Below are 14,817 nucleotides of genomic sequence, written 5' to 3' on the forward strand. Positions count from 1 at the left end.
AGCAACACATATAGAAGTGTAAAAAAGCCATAAGTGGGAACAGGATTGTGCAATAGCTCTGATGGATGTACATAACACGGTTGCTATTGAGAGGTTCCATTAATAAAATTTTAAAACACCACATCTATACAGATACATAGCTCTGAAAGAGCACAATCAAATCACGAGAAAAATAAGGAATTTTCATTGTGACCGGGATTAAAATATCACACATTATTAAGAAAAATAATATGCTCAATGTGTAGGCAACATGGTACTAATGTATAACGCACTTGTCATGCGCACAGAAGGTGCCATTTGTAAATGAAGTAATAATTATTGGAAATACACATACACATGTCTTGCACAAGCTGAGATGCATCTGGAATCATGCATCAAACCTGCACGTACAAAATATATCTATATTTACTGAAGGTTGAAAATCTACAATCATGTAGCAAAGAAAGGAGTGTGCATTTTTTTGAACTCCCATGTATAGCTAAGAACACACCGAATGAAAGTAGTACATCCTGATGTAGCAGAAATGTTGCTCAGGCTTGACTAATAAAAAGGAAAACAAGACAAGAATTTAGAAAAGTGTAACATTTCGATATCACTACAGTTCATGCGTCCCGTCTTGAACTTTCCTGCACAAGTTAGACCAGAGCCTGAGCACTCATAAAACCAAAGCCTTTTTTAGCTCCTTGGCATAATATATCTGCACGTTGTCATGTAGTGGTATGTGTGAACATAATAGGAAGCATCAGGAGGATATTATGATAGTTTAGAACAACATAAGTTAAATGAGATGCACAGGTTTACCTATGTCCTATAGCACAACTTGGCTTTTGAAAATTTTCTCCCAAGAAAACACCGAAAAGGAAGTCACTGCTAGTGTATGGAATTTGCTTCTTAGAAGCTTCAGATGTGTGTTAGAAGCTCATGCAAAGAAAAGATCAATAAGAACCTGAGGACAAGAAGAGCCGTCAAATGAATTATACAAGTATCTCACTGGAATAGTTTCTTTTCCTTCCGGACGCAAAAAAAACTCACTCTTGAATGTCATACACGAAATGAAACTAAGCCATTAAGATGTCCCGTAAGAGAATAAATGATGTAAAAGGTGTCCCTCACAGGTCAAACACATACAAAATTCAGAGATTTTCTTCTTCCTCTAAGACATCAGAAAGAAAGAAATACACCATGTATTCTTCATGGAATAAAAAATGTCGAAAGTGAATAAGCCCGTTTCAGTTAGTGGGCATATGAAGAATATCATTCGGTAAGAAATCTGTGTTTACAAAATCAACTATTAAAGGAAGTCATTATTAAAAAATAGCATTCTCTTGATAACTCCCAAACTTCAAAAGTTTATCACGCAATTGAGATCATTCATACACAATCCAATGAACTGATGGTTAAGGAAAACACAAAAATGGAAGGCGCAAGAAACGAATCAAATATTTTCATGAGAAAAAACCTTGGATAGATTGCAATACATGGAAAAAATTAGAACAATTAAATTCTCAAAAGATTTCTAGACAAGACAGTTGGGTAGATTCAGCGAAAAGGAGAAAAAGAAACCAGGAAACTAAACACATCCACTGTGATGTATTGCAGTCTACAGGAAGAGCCAAGAATGTCTAAATGGTACTGGATGGTTGTATGAGAATCTGAGCACGTGTGACCCTAGTTTCAGAAAGCAAAAGTGTGATATTGATTGCTACTCTTGTTCACTGCACATCAACCTAAACTAAAGATTTTGACTTGAAAAGGACTTGAAACATGTCTACTTAATTTATGAATTAGTTAGTCCTTCGTTTATATTAGTGAGGTATCATAGAAATATTGTCTTGTATATTAGCATAAATTCCATTGCACGGTAATTAAGTGAGGTAGGCTATGTTCTTGTATTCCATCTTAGAAAAGACTAAAAGTACAGTTTTGTGTCACTTCAACAGACACGTTGAAGAGCAAGATTGGAGTTACCAGTGTTGCCTTGTAGTACTTATAGATGACCTCCACATAGTTGACAACAGCGGGTTCATTGTGTCCATCGAGCTTGTCGATATAATCCATGTAGGTGTCCTGCCATTAACACGTAGCCAGACTTCAAATTTCTAATAATGGTGTCCTCCCATATCGCTGGTTTACAAGGGAAAATTACAACAGTCTCTCTTCCATTTTCTAACAAAAAGAAGTGGCGAGATAAAATTTCACAAAGACTATCCTTAAAAAATATATACTAATTTTTAATTCCATGGGAAATGATCCTTGTAGAATGCATATAAACCACAATCCAACCTATCATTTGTTGGACCATCACGACGACACATTCTCCTTTAATAGTAGAGATGTCATGCACAAAATGGTGAGCCTAAAACCAACTTTCAAATTCATTCAACCTTTAATAGTAGAGATGTCATGCACAGGAGCAGCGACCTGTCGCAGCCCTGGACAAAGCAGTCGTGGAAGAAGAGGCGGAGGATGGATGCGCCCATGCGCGGCTCGTTCGCCACGGCCGACTGCACTACCGACGAGACTGCGCCCAGCGCGCCCGGGCACGAGCTCGAGTAGAACCCCTTGGACAGCTGCGCCGACGCCCCGCCGGCCGCCATGACGGCTCGGAACAGATCAAATCGGGGCACGAGGCGACAGTTCTGAGGCGCGGGGGGGCTCCGTCCGAAACTTACGACGTTGCCGAGGACGACAGCGTTGAGGAAGTTGGACTGGCGCCTGGGCGCGGAGTCGTCGGAGGGGCCGTCGTCGGCGAGGAGCGAGGCCGCCTGGCGTATCGACTCGGAGAGTTGCGACAGTTCCTCCATGGCCTCCATGGTGGGTCTGTACCGCGCCGGCGGGGGGTGGATCCCGCGGGATCAGGCGCGACCGATGGATCGAGGGGAGCGGTGGTGGCGGAGACCTGGCCCTCGTCGACCTGACGCGGGTTTGAACCGCTGCCGATACGGGAGAGGCGAGGCGAGGCAGAGATACCATGGGCACCCATTCCCCACGAAACTGAAACCGGGTGTACAATGGGCACCCAGGCTTAATATCCCAAAATTTCAGAATTTTTTGAAATTTCCTGGTATGTTTTAAAGTCTATATTCATATAGGTGTGTGTGATACCTGGGAGCTCCAATGCATTTCCCCTACTAACTAATGCTTGTTGTACTCTACGTTGCTACATTAGGTCAGCAGTTGTAAACATGGGAATGTCAGACTTCAAGTTGAGTACAAGGGTGATCTAGATACAGTTATATATGTTACAGCTTAGTTGCAACTGACTGGGTTAAGCATCTCCGACACTTGTAGCGCAAGAAAAAAATACCTTGACCAATACAAATGGAAGGCGGATGCCATTGACGTTCTCTGCTGACCTTTGCAGTGTTTCGTTACGTAACTTGATGTTCTGGAGATCATCAAACTTTAAATGAACAAGAAAGAATCATCAGGAGATATCAAATACAGCGGTATATATAATAGTAGGAGGTAACAAAACCAAAGAAAACTGCTGCATAGTGTAAACAACTTACCTGTTTTTCGATTTCCTGGAGGAGTGCCTTCTTGTGCCTAATCTTGTTGACGAGTTCTTTGCGAACTTCCTTTTAAAAAGAAGATGGTAGCAATCAAATAATAGTCATATAGGAATGGATTACTGTCCATCTAGCCTGAAAACCAAGCACGAATACCGACCTCCAACTTCTTTAGCTTTTCATATCTGTAATTTGAAAGGCCCATCCACCGTATCTCCTTTTTTTTACAGTTTGATGAGAAATGAACTTGAAAGTTCTCGGTGTGATGTCGACATTTAGACTTGGTCCCGATCTTCTATGTTTGATGTTTGTTGTAACTTACTTGTCCAGTTTTCTGTTAGGTTGGTGTGTTCTGCCGTCGTAGTTGCAAAGACAGTAAGGTGGCAGTGCTGGTTAGAGGTTCTACAACGTATGCATGTCTGTAATAAGCTGTCTGGACCCATGATATTTGGCGGCCGACACTCTTTGTACTAATTCCATGCCAAATGAAATTGGGAGCGATGCTTCTTAATTCAAAATTAGATAAATAAATGCAGAAAGGGATCAGAAATCCATACAAAACCCTTGACCAATATGTCCCATGGATTTCAGCTCTGAATAAATTTCATCCGCAACGTGTAATAGGCAGTAGCTTGTTGAGGTACTTAATGACTCAAACGGGGAGAAAATAAATCAGTTCCCAAGCATATATCTTTAAAAGGCATGTTATGTATTACAGAGATACGAAACCAAGCTTGTAGTAACTTTTAGAACACATGCATGAACGATGGACAAAAAGTAAAATAACCTTCTGCTCTAGAAGTAGAACGTTGTTGTCACCCTCAAATGTAGACTGGACATTAGTTTTGGCTTTGAAAGCTCAGTCTTCAATTCTTGATCACCGCAAGCCTCACGATACTACTGATAAAAGTGAAAGAAAATCCATTGAGAACTACTGATCCAAGTGTAGAAAAAGATATACTCGGTTATTTTAACATATTCGCAGTACATGAATTGTGGTCATATTATGCCAGGTTACTGCAGCTTTCAGAGCACTTATCACTTAACTAATTTAAGGTGTTCTCTTCACGTTTATATTTTCCTGGATGCATAAAGGTTATATAAGTAATGTTCTGGCTGAAATTGCACTTCTCCTATTGGCTTCACCTACATTTTTTTGAGAAAGTTCTTTCCCAGTTTCTCTCCTCTCTAATTTGTTTATACATTATGCTGCAAATTTCTTGATTATTCTTTGCTGCAAAATCTCAGGCTCACTTAGTAGAGAGGACACCAGAGGTGAAATTTAATTGTAAGAGGATTGGAGAAAACCTGTTTATAGTGGTATTTAATCAATCTGCTTTGTTTCTTCTATGGATTTATAGCATGAAGAATCAATATGAGAAAATAGATATAACAAAATACCATGATTTCTTTGGCGAATGAATGTTTGCAAAATGCAATCGACATCATGTACTTAAGAGTATACTTAAGAGTTTTAATACATAGGGTATCATGAGACAATGTTATACTTAAGAGTTTTAATACCTACTACATAGATCACGCCAAGGATCTGAAAAATATTACTGGAGAAGGGCAGAAGATGCACATGAAAATCCAGCGTGATTGCTCAAGCAGTTCGTATTTGTATATATATATACACAATTTAGTTTATACATTTGGTAGGAGGATCGATGCACCTGCGTGATTGCTCAAGCAACAACAATGCGGGAGGTAAGAAATAGGCTGATGTGCTTCGTGAATTTTCCTCTCCTGTGTGCTGTTATGACCATGATTACACACTACTATAACCTGAGTTTTCATGCATCACTATGATGAAAACCAAATATTGTTCAATGGCCTACTAAATGCAGTTTTTTTGTCCAAATGCATGTCAATTGATTGACGACAGGCAAGTTGTGCGAACCTGAAGAAAGTGTGTCTGCTCGTGGTCGAATTGCAAGGAAGTTGTCGAGTTTGGTGCGTCCGTCCCGAGCAGGGGACGTGCAGGCAGGCGTGTCAGCGTCCCAGCGTGGAGGGTGGCCTCGTTTGGCCGACGTGGAGCATGCATGGAGTTCGACCCAGCCGGCGGCCCCAAGCTGGCAGTGGGCTAGGCTGACCGGCGCGCGGCGGTTGGTGACATTGGCAACCATCGGGATGTGAGTGGCAATGGCGAGGACCTCAACCAGTTGTCTAGCAAACCCATTGAGCTAGGGGATGTGGGGCTTCCTCCGGTGGCGACCGACGAGATCCATGACGGCCAAGGAAGGGAGAGTAGCGACTCTAAGAAACACAAGATCCACGAAGGCGCAATAAGGGAGAGGAGGAGCACGAGCAGCATGAGATCCATGAAGATTTGGGGAAGGAAGAAACACAACATCCACGAAGGCGCAATAAGGGAGAGGAGGAGCACGAGCAGCGTGAGATCCATGACAATTTGGGGAAGGAGAGGAGGAAAACCATGGATGTGACTGAGACCTCGACGGCGGCGATGGCCGATCTTGGCAGTGGTGCCCGACGGTGACCTGGAGCTCCGCAATGAAGCTGGTGGCGCCTCCTCCAGGACCTCAGTGTCGTCTCATCGGTGATGGCGGCTAGGGCACGTAGAGAATAGATCGGTGGTGGCGAACGGATCCGCGGCTGGAGGGTGGTTCCAGTCATGCGTGGGCTTGCTTTGTTCTGGGCAGTTGTTTTTTTTCTGTTGGCGATCGTAGGAGTGGGTCACGAATGAAGGAGGTGGTTCCTTATCTCTGGTCCGCTTGCTTCTCTAGTTTATTTACTCGCCACTGGTTTTCGGAGGGATTAAAAAAATCGGTGAAAGGACGTGGGTGGGGAAAGTATCGACAGGAGGTGGGATCGCTGGGAGGTCGAACCATAAGCGAGGTTCAATGGCCTACTAAATGCAGTTGTTTTTGTCCAAATGCATGTCAATTGATTGACGACAGGCAAGTTGTGCGAACCTGAAGAAAGTGCGTCTGCTCGTGGTTGAATTGCAAGGAAGTTGTCAAGTTTGGTGCGTCCGTCCCGAGCAGGGGACGTGCAAGCAAGCATGTCAGCGTCCCAGCGTGGAGGGTGGCCTCGTTTGGCCGGCGTGGAGCATGCATGGAGTTCGACCCAGCCGGCAGCCCCAAGCTGGCAGTGGGCTAGGCTGACCGGCACGCGGCGGTTGGTGACGTTGGCAACCATCGGGATGTGAGTGGCAATGGCGAGGACCTCAACCAGTTGTCTGGCAAACCCATCGAGCTAGGGGATGTGGGGCTTCCTCCGGCGGCAGCCGACGAGATCCATGACGGCCAAGGAAGGGAGAGTAGCGACTCTAAGAAACACAAGATCCACGAAGGTGCAATAAGGGAGAGGAGGAGCACGAGCAGCGTGAGATCCATGACGATTTGGGGAAGGAAGAAACACAAGATCCACGAAGGCGCAATAAGGGAGAGGAGGAGCACGAGCAGCGTGACGATTTGGGGAAGGAGAGGAGGAAAACCATGGATGTGACTGAGACCTCGACGGCGGCGATGGCCGATCTTGGCAGTGGTGCCCGACGGTGACCTGGAGCTCCACAACGAAGCTGGTGGCGCCTCCTCCAGGACCTCAGCGCCGTCTCATCGGTGATGGCGGCTAGGGCACGTAGAGAATAGATCAGTGGCGGCGAACGGATCCGCGGCTGGAGCGTGGTTCCAGTCGTGCGTCGGCTTGCTTTGTTCTGGGCAGTTGTTTTTTTTTCTGTTGGCGATCGTAGGAGTGGGTCACGAATGAAGGAGGTGGTTCCTTATCTCTGGTCTGCTTGCTTCTCTGGTTTATTTACTCGCCACTGGTTTTCGGAGGGATTAAAAAAAATCGGTGAAAGGACGTGGGTGGGGAAAGTATCGATAGGAGGTGGGATCGCTGGGAGGTCGAACCATAAGCGAGGTTGAACCATCACGATAGCACATCCTGCTTTAATAGTAGAGAGATATACCAGTAACACTCCAGTTCATCCGTGTGCGCGTATGTATTGTAGCTTGCACTAGCTGCAGTCTGTTTTTTTTCCTCTCGCCTGGTTGATCATCGGAGGATCGGAGGACTATCTATTCGCTAGTTGGGCTAACACGCACGGCTAGCGGCAGCGGCAGTAACTAGCTAGCAATGGAAGCAGCGGCAGTAACTAGCTAGTAATTAGAAGCGGCAGTCAGGTTCAACCGAGGCGGACTGGCGGCCTGGGGACGGGGGAGGCGACTCCGGCGAACGCCCAAGCCGCCGCGCTAGACCCCGGGTCCGACGGGATTATAAGGCCGGGCAGGCGCTTCTGGGTGCTGGCAGATACAGGCGACAAGGAGGACGACGGAGATGACGGCACCGACGTGGCGGGGCCGGAGATAATCTTGTCGACCCCTTCTAACTTTATTTGTGAAGCTTTTCAGGTCGGCTATTCTGAGGAAGATGTCGTCGGTTTGGTGGACATGATTATCCCGGAGGCTTGATACAGTGAGGCTAGGGCTGCTGACGTCGGACAAGATCGAGGTGGCGCGGCGGGTGGTGCATTGGAGGACGGCGGCGTCGACGATTCATCAGTGGCATGGTCCGCTACCTAAGGTACGGCTACCAAAATTGACGACGTTAGACTTTATGGACTCTGCTTCCTGGAAAGTTGTTCGGAATAAGACGAATATACGTCGATCCGCGGCGACGAGGATAGCGCCGGCGAGCTCGATCGCTGAGATTTGATCGACTCATTTGAAATTACTGTTGGGCCATGATGCGCCGGAACAAGTCGCATCATTGGTGGGCTGTGGAGGCTGGGTATTTGGCCCAGTCCGGAGCCCAAGCTGGTGACGAGATCGACACCGACCATCTTCCCTCGATACAACGTGCGACTATAAGTTGGACTGCTCGTACGTCCGCTCTATCTAGGGTTCGACAGCGAAGGAATTGCCCTGAGTTCCCTCTGTTGCGAGAGGGCAGGGCTTCGAAGGTGTGTGCGCCATCGCTGGTGAAGACGGACATGGCTGGGCGCGGGAACCCTCCTCAAGCGCCGCCCAAACAAACGGCCCCCTCGAGGACGGCGGCCGGTGGAGGTACTGGACGTGGGACTGCGGCCAGCGGGCACATTGTTGCTCGTGGATGAGGAGACTATGGTGGCGGCCGTAACTTCCAGCCGCAAGCCGACGGTCAAAACTTCATGCATGGACACTGGGGTGACGATGGCTATAATACTTATGGCAAGGGGGTACACCGAGGATCCTCCTCTACCGGTGGTGGCCGGGGTGAGGGGAGTGGCTGGGAGTTCAACGGACCACCTAGCCCGTTTGTCGAGGGTGCGACGGGCCCTCTGTTCCACAACCGGTCGGTGTACCGGCCTAATCACTGCGTGCGTGGGGGTGGAAGATGGCCACCTCCGCGTCGGGATCCACCTTGGACCGACCCTCTCCCTAAGCAACTAGAGGGCGCGGAGGCTGGGACGATGCCGACAGCACCTACTGATGGTGCGGCTTCTAGTTCTACATCTCTGATGGGAGCGGCCATGGAGGCGGTTCGTGCTCTTGCGGGGGTGAATGTGTCTACTGTCAAGGCTGCTGCTAGTCGGGATGTGGTGTCTGATAAAGCCAGTGATAAGTCTGATGGTGAGAGAGCTATGAAGTGGGCTCAAAAGAAAGAAAAGATGACCCGCTACCGATCCGGAGGACCGAGGCATTTTGTGGTCAAGTGCTCGGTTGAGCTATATGACATTTGTTGTAAGCCGAAACATGAGTCGGGAGAGTGTCCTTTACTCCTCAAGCCGAAGCTGGTGGTTACTATTTATGTGGCTTGCTGCCCGGCGCATATGTTCTTTGAGTCTCCTCGCTCTACTTCGACTGCATCGACTCCGCAGAGTTCCCGGACGGGTGTTGTTAGGGTGACTCATGGAGCGACGACAATGGACCAGGTTGTTTAACGCTTGCACAAGCTGGTGTCTGCTAGCTTCCAGTGGGATCCAGTCAGGCTCGACGAGCAAGTATTCAGGGTGGACTTTCCTACTAAGGAGGATCTTGCAAGGCTGCTGAAGTTTGGGATGAGCGGGTTTCCAAGCAACAACTGTGTTCTTGAGTTTGATGCTTGGACTCAGAAGGAGCCCGAAGGAACTCTTTTATCTCAGCTTTGGGTCAGGTTCCTAGGAGCTCCACGTGCGGCATTAGATGATTTTATGGTGACGTGGAGTCTTGGCTCTCTAATTGGTAAAATAGAGAAGGTGGATATGTAGGGAGTGGCTCGCTTGCTTGTGAGCGTGATTAGCATTGAGCATATTCCGGACATTGTTAGATGGACATATGATGGCAGGAGCTTTGATTTGGATATTGAGATACAGGAGAGCACTCACTTTCAGGAGATGGCTCAACATACCAATATGGATATTGAGAATGGTCATAGTGGAGATGGTGAAAGGATGGATATGGTTGACTAGAGGGGGGTGAATAGGCAACTACCAATTTTTAGCTTATCTTAACAAATTAGCGTTAGCAACAAAGGTTCTCTATGTGAACAACTAGGTGAGCAACCTATATGATGCTAATTACAAGGATAACAAGTGCAAGCAAAGAATACACCACAACAACAATAAGTACAAAGTAAAGTTAAGAGATAACCGCAAGTGGAACCGATGGAGACGAGGATCTATTACCGAAGTTCCTTCCTTTTGACAGGAAGTACGTGTCCGTTGGAGCGTTGTGGAGGCACAATGCTCCCCAATAAGCCACTAGGGCCATCGTATTCTCCTCACGCGAGATGTCATGATTCCACTATTGGTGCCCATGAAGACGGCGACTGGACCTTTACAAACAAGGTTGGGGCTATCTCCATAAAAAGCTTGGAGGCTCCCAACAAGACCACAAAGCTTCACCACAATGGAATGTGGCTCCGAGGTGACCTCAGCCGTCTAGGGTATTCAAACATCCAAGAGTAACAACATCTGCAAGGATTAGTGGGGGGGTCAAATATCTCTTGGTGGAAGTGTAGATCAAGGCCCTCTCAAGCAATCCCTAGAAAATCAACAAGTTTGATTGGCTAGGAAGAGAGAGGCCAACAATAAGCTTATGGAGCAACAATGGAGCTTGGAGAGATTAAAGGTAAGCTCCTCGGAGCAGAAGACAGCTTTATATAGTGGGTGGGTAAAATCCAACCGTTACCCACCCACCACAGCAATAGCCAAGCGGTACTACCGCTCTAAGAGCGGTACTACCGCTGCTAGGAGAGGTAATACAGCTCCTAAGAGGGGTACTACCGCTTTGTATCTCACCAACCACGGTAGTAACAAATTACTACCGTGCCTAGTACTGCGAGGGGAAAAGTATGCAAAAAGTCCGTGAGAGCGGTAGTAAAAAATTAATACCGCTCTGAGGACGGTAGTACCGTTCATGGAGCGGTAGTAAAAAATTACTACCGCTCTGAGAGCGAAAGTAACGTTGTGCCAGCGGTAGTACCGCTGGCCCTTTTGCATAAACATCACAGATGGGTATGGAGCTCCATTGTAGCTAGGGAAAAGGTGGTGCACTAAATGTGTACGTGATGATTCCACCCAAACCTTTCCGACGCAGACCCGTCTTAATAGTACGACTTTCCTACGACTCAAATCCACCAAAGAGAAACTTAGAAAGCAACCGTCTTCGAGAGATTCCGAGGGGAATCGAATCGTCTTGTGCCTAGATATGAATTATCTAAAATGCTCAATGCACACGGTTAGTCCGCACACGCATTGTCATCAATCACTAAAACCTCTTAGGGAGAAATATGCCGTAACAATGTCCCCCTTTTTGGTGGATTGATGATAATACAGGATTTGCACATGAAGGATATAGAGAAAGCATATGCAAAACCCAAAATCTACGAACTATAGACAAGCTCCCCCTGGGTGTGTGCGTACCAACACACAACCAAGGAAAAAGCACTCCCCCTAGATTTTATAGACTAAGCCATCCTTGCAACATAAAATAGTAGATATTTATATATGGAAGCAAGGCATAGCATGTGAGCATGAAGATAAAGGTACAAGATAATAAGAGTCACAAGCTAATAATAAAATAGATAATAATGAGACAAAGGATAGGGAAGATATAGCATATATCTCACACCATATGATAAAGTCTGACGTCTCATAGTTTCACCCATAAAGCAAAGACAACCAGCGAAAGCAACTAAAGTTCAACAAACAAAACAACCACGAAAACAAGAAAACGAGCAAATCCTACACTCTCTCCCCCTTTGGCATCGGGACACCAAAAAGGCAAAGAGGACACCTACGACATAGGTGGTAGCTCGAACTAGAGAGAATATAGCCATCAGTCTTCGTTCTCCTCCTAAACATACTCCTCAGTGTGAAAGTGAACAGTAGCGAAGAAATGTGCCACTACCTCGTAATCAAAATCTTGCTGAAAAGTGATGAGCTCCTCAATCTGAAGTTGGTCCACTATGGACAAAGCATCACCAAAGTATGCAAGGTCTTTCTTCAGATGGCTGATATCAATCCACTACACATGAACATACATATTCTTCTTTGTTTTGATGACGTCTTCAAAAATAAGAAACTGGTCTTTATTCCAGAACATTGCACCTCCACGAAACTGTTCCTATTGCTGTTGTAGGGGTTGACCTTTCGGCGCAGCTAAAACTCTGCAAGTGGCATGGTATTCCAGTCAACAGTGTTCCTCGGCTTCTAAGCAGTCTTCTTGAAATTGCGCTTGGGTGCTTTAGAACCTTCGGGGACATCTAATGAGCGGGGACGCTTGGTGCTCGCATCCCGAGGTGGGTTAGAGCGCCTGGAACCACCACCTATGATACGCAAAAAGGAAACACAACACAAAGGACACAAGACGTTGAGGCAAAGAGCAAGAATCAACAGAAAATCCAAACAAAAAACAGTGCAATGTGTGTGCTAAAGTAGGAGCGGTAGTACCGCTGCTCGAGTGATAGTAAAATTTTACTACCGCTCTAACAGCGGTAGTACCGCTCACCAATGGTAATACCGCTCTAGGAGGGGCGGTAGTACTGCACGGGAAGGAGAGTGTCAGATCTGATAGTTGCATGAAACATAAACTCCCCAAAAAAATTCAGATCTGGAACTACGAGGGTCCCCATTACACAAGGCACCCTACTACAGGAAGGATCTACCACCGAAGAACTTACCCAATCCATCTAGCAAGAGGATATGGTGCCATGAAGGAAAGAACACATACATGCCCCTAACCCTAGATTCAACAAAAACTAAGCAAAAGCGAAGGGAAAGAGGGGCAGTACCAAGGTCCATGGCACGAGGGGGAGGATCTCACCAATCGGAATCGGAGAAGGATGGTCGGAGATGTTGATCCGCGAGTCCCTTGGGCAGCAACTTGAGAGAGGAGAGAGAGAGAAAAGGGGGAAAACTACCTCCCAGCCCTTTAAATAACCCTTGAGGTCGAGGCGGCGCAGTAGTATCGATGTCATTGCGGTAGTACCGCTTGGCCAACGGTAGTACCGCTCGCCCAGCGGTAGTAAAAATTTACTACCGTGTTGGGGGCGGTAGTACCGCTTGGCCAGCGGTAGTAGAATTTTACTAGCGTGCTTGGGCGGTATTACCGTGCACCTATTGTCAAAGTTGCATGGAAAACTTGCTCTACTCTCCTTGACAATAAAAAGGACTTGAACAATGCCAGTGATCAAGAAAAAGAACAGAAAACCCAAACAAGGATAAGAAGCAACACATACACCCTGGAACGCAGACTCGAATCTTCTGACGGAGAGAGGGCGGTGGCCGAAGCCACCGATGTTTTAGACAAATGGTATGACACCACGAAGAATTATCCTTGGGTTCATGACCACAGCTCGTCTTTGAAGCACAAGTGCCATCAACAATGGCTAATGTGAAAGTCTTGATCAATTTATGAATAATAGGGGGAGGAGAAGTTCATTGAGAGAACAACACTCCCCCTATGTCCATGCCTACATACAGAGCCAAATATAATGATGAGTGAGGTGTGTTGTGCCTGGTTTCAATCTACATTACTTCAATCAATGATATTTAGCTCATGCCTTAACTCGCAAAACCTTGTTTCATCCAGAGGTTTGGTGAAAATATATGCAAGTTGCTCTTGAGTGTTGATGAAGAGGACCTCAATATCTCCTTGCTTGATATGATCTCGAATGAAATGATGATGTATATCAATATGCTTGGTATTGCTATGTTGCACCGGATTAAGAGATATCTTGATAGCACTCTCAGTGTCACACAAAAGAGGCACTTTGTCACAAGTGACACCGTAATCCTTTAAAGTTTGCATCATCCGTAATATTTGAGCACAACAACTTGCAGCAGCTACATACTCAGATTCGGTGGAAGAAAGTGACACACAGTTTTGCTTCTTCGAAGACAAACTTACCAAGGAACGACCAAGGAATTGGAATCCTCTAAAGGTTGACTTCCTTCCAACATAGTCTCCAGCCCAATCTGAGTCAGAGTAACCTACTAAACTAAAGCTTGCTCCTTTAGGGTACCATAAGCCAAAGTTTGGGGTATGAGCCAAATATTGAAATATTTGTTTGATTGCCGCATAGTGGCTTTCCTTTGGTGCGGATTGAAACAGTGCACAGATTTCCACACTCAACATGATATAGGGTCTAGGTGCACAAAGGTAAATCTAGGATCCAATCATGAAGTGATATACCTTTTGATCCACGGCTTTACCATTGGGATCACTGTCGAGCTTGCATTTGGTTGGCATGGGAAATTTGACTGGCTTGACGTCCTCGAGCTCGAACCTCTTGAGCATGTCTTGAGTGTACTTGGCTTGTTTGATGAATGTTCCTTCTCTTCCTTGTTTGATTTCAAACCCGAGAAAGAACTTCAACTCTCCCATCATCGACATCTCAAACTTCTCGGTCATTAGTGCATCAAATTCTTCATTGAAATATTTGTTAGGAGAACCGAATATAATATCATCAACATATAGTTAGCATATGAACAACTCCCCTTTGACCTTCTTAGTAAAAAGAGTGGGATCAATTTTCCCAATCTCAAACCCACGGTCTTGCAACAACTCAGTAAGGTACTCATACCACGCACGTGGGGCTTGTTTAAGGCCGTAGAGTGCCTTCCTAAGTTTGTATACATGAGTGGGGAACTTGGGATCCTCGAATCCCGGGGGTTGTTTGACATATACCAACTCATTTAAAGGACCATTAAGAAAAGCACTCTTCACATCCATTTGTTGCAATTTAAAGTCATGATGAGAAGCAAAAGCAAGTAGCATGCGAATAGATTCAAGACGAGCGACGGGAGCAAAGGTTCCACCGTAGTCGATACCCTCGACTTGGGAGTAGCCTTACGCCACCAGTCTTGCCTTGTTTC

At 46.2% G+C, this 14,817-nt stretch overlaps 1 long non-coding RNA gene across 1 annotated transcript; it reads right to left on the reverse strand.

Annotated features, from left to right (window-relative positions):
- Positions 1-3,378: 3,378 nt before the first annotated feature.
- On the reverse strand, positions 3,379-3,738 carry LOC123398954. The gene is made up of 3 exons (XR_006610291.1): positions 3,673-3,738; positions 3,513-3,581; positions 3,379-3,403 (listed from the first exon to the last, which is right to left on the reverse strand). It is a non-coding gene; the product is annotated as an uncharacterized LOC123398954 (long non-coding RNA).
- Positions 3,739-14,817: the final 11,079 nt, after the last annotated feature.

The sequence above is a fragment of the Hordeum vulgare genome, chromosome 5H, assembly GCF_904849725.1.
Source record: "Hordeum vulgare subsp. vulgare chromosome 5H, MorexV3_pseudomolecules_assembly, whole genome shotgun sequence".
In the NCBI taxonomy this organism is placed as follows: domain Eukaryota; kingdom Viridiplantae; phylum Streptophyta; class Magnoliopsida; order Poales; family Poaceae; genus Hordeum; species Hordeum vulgare.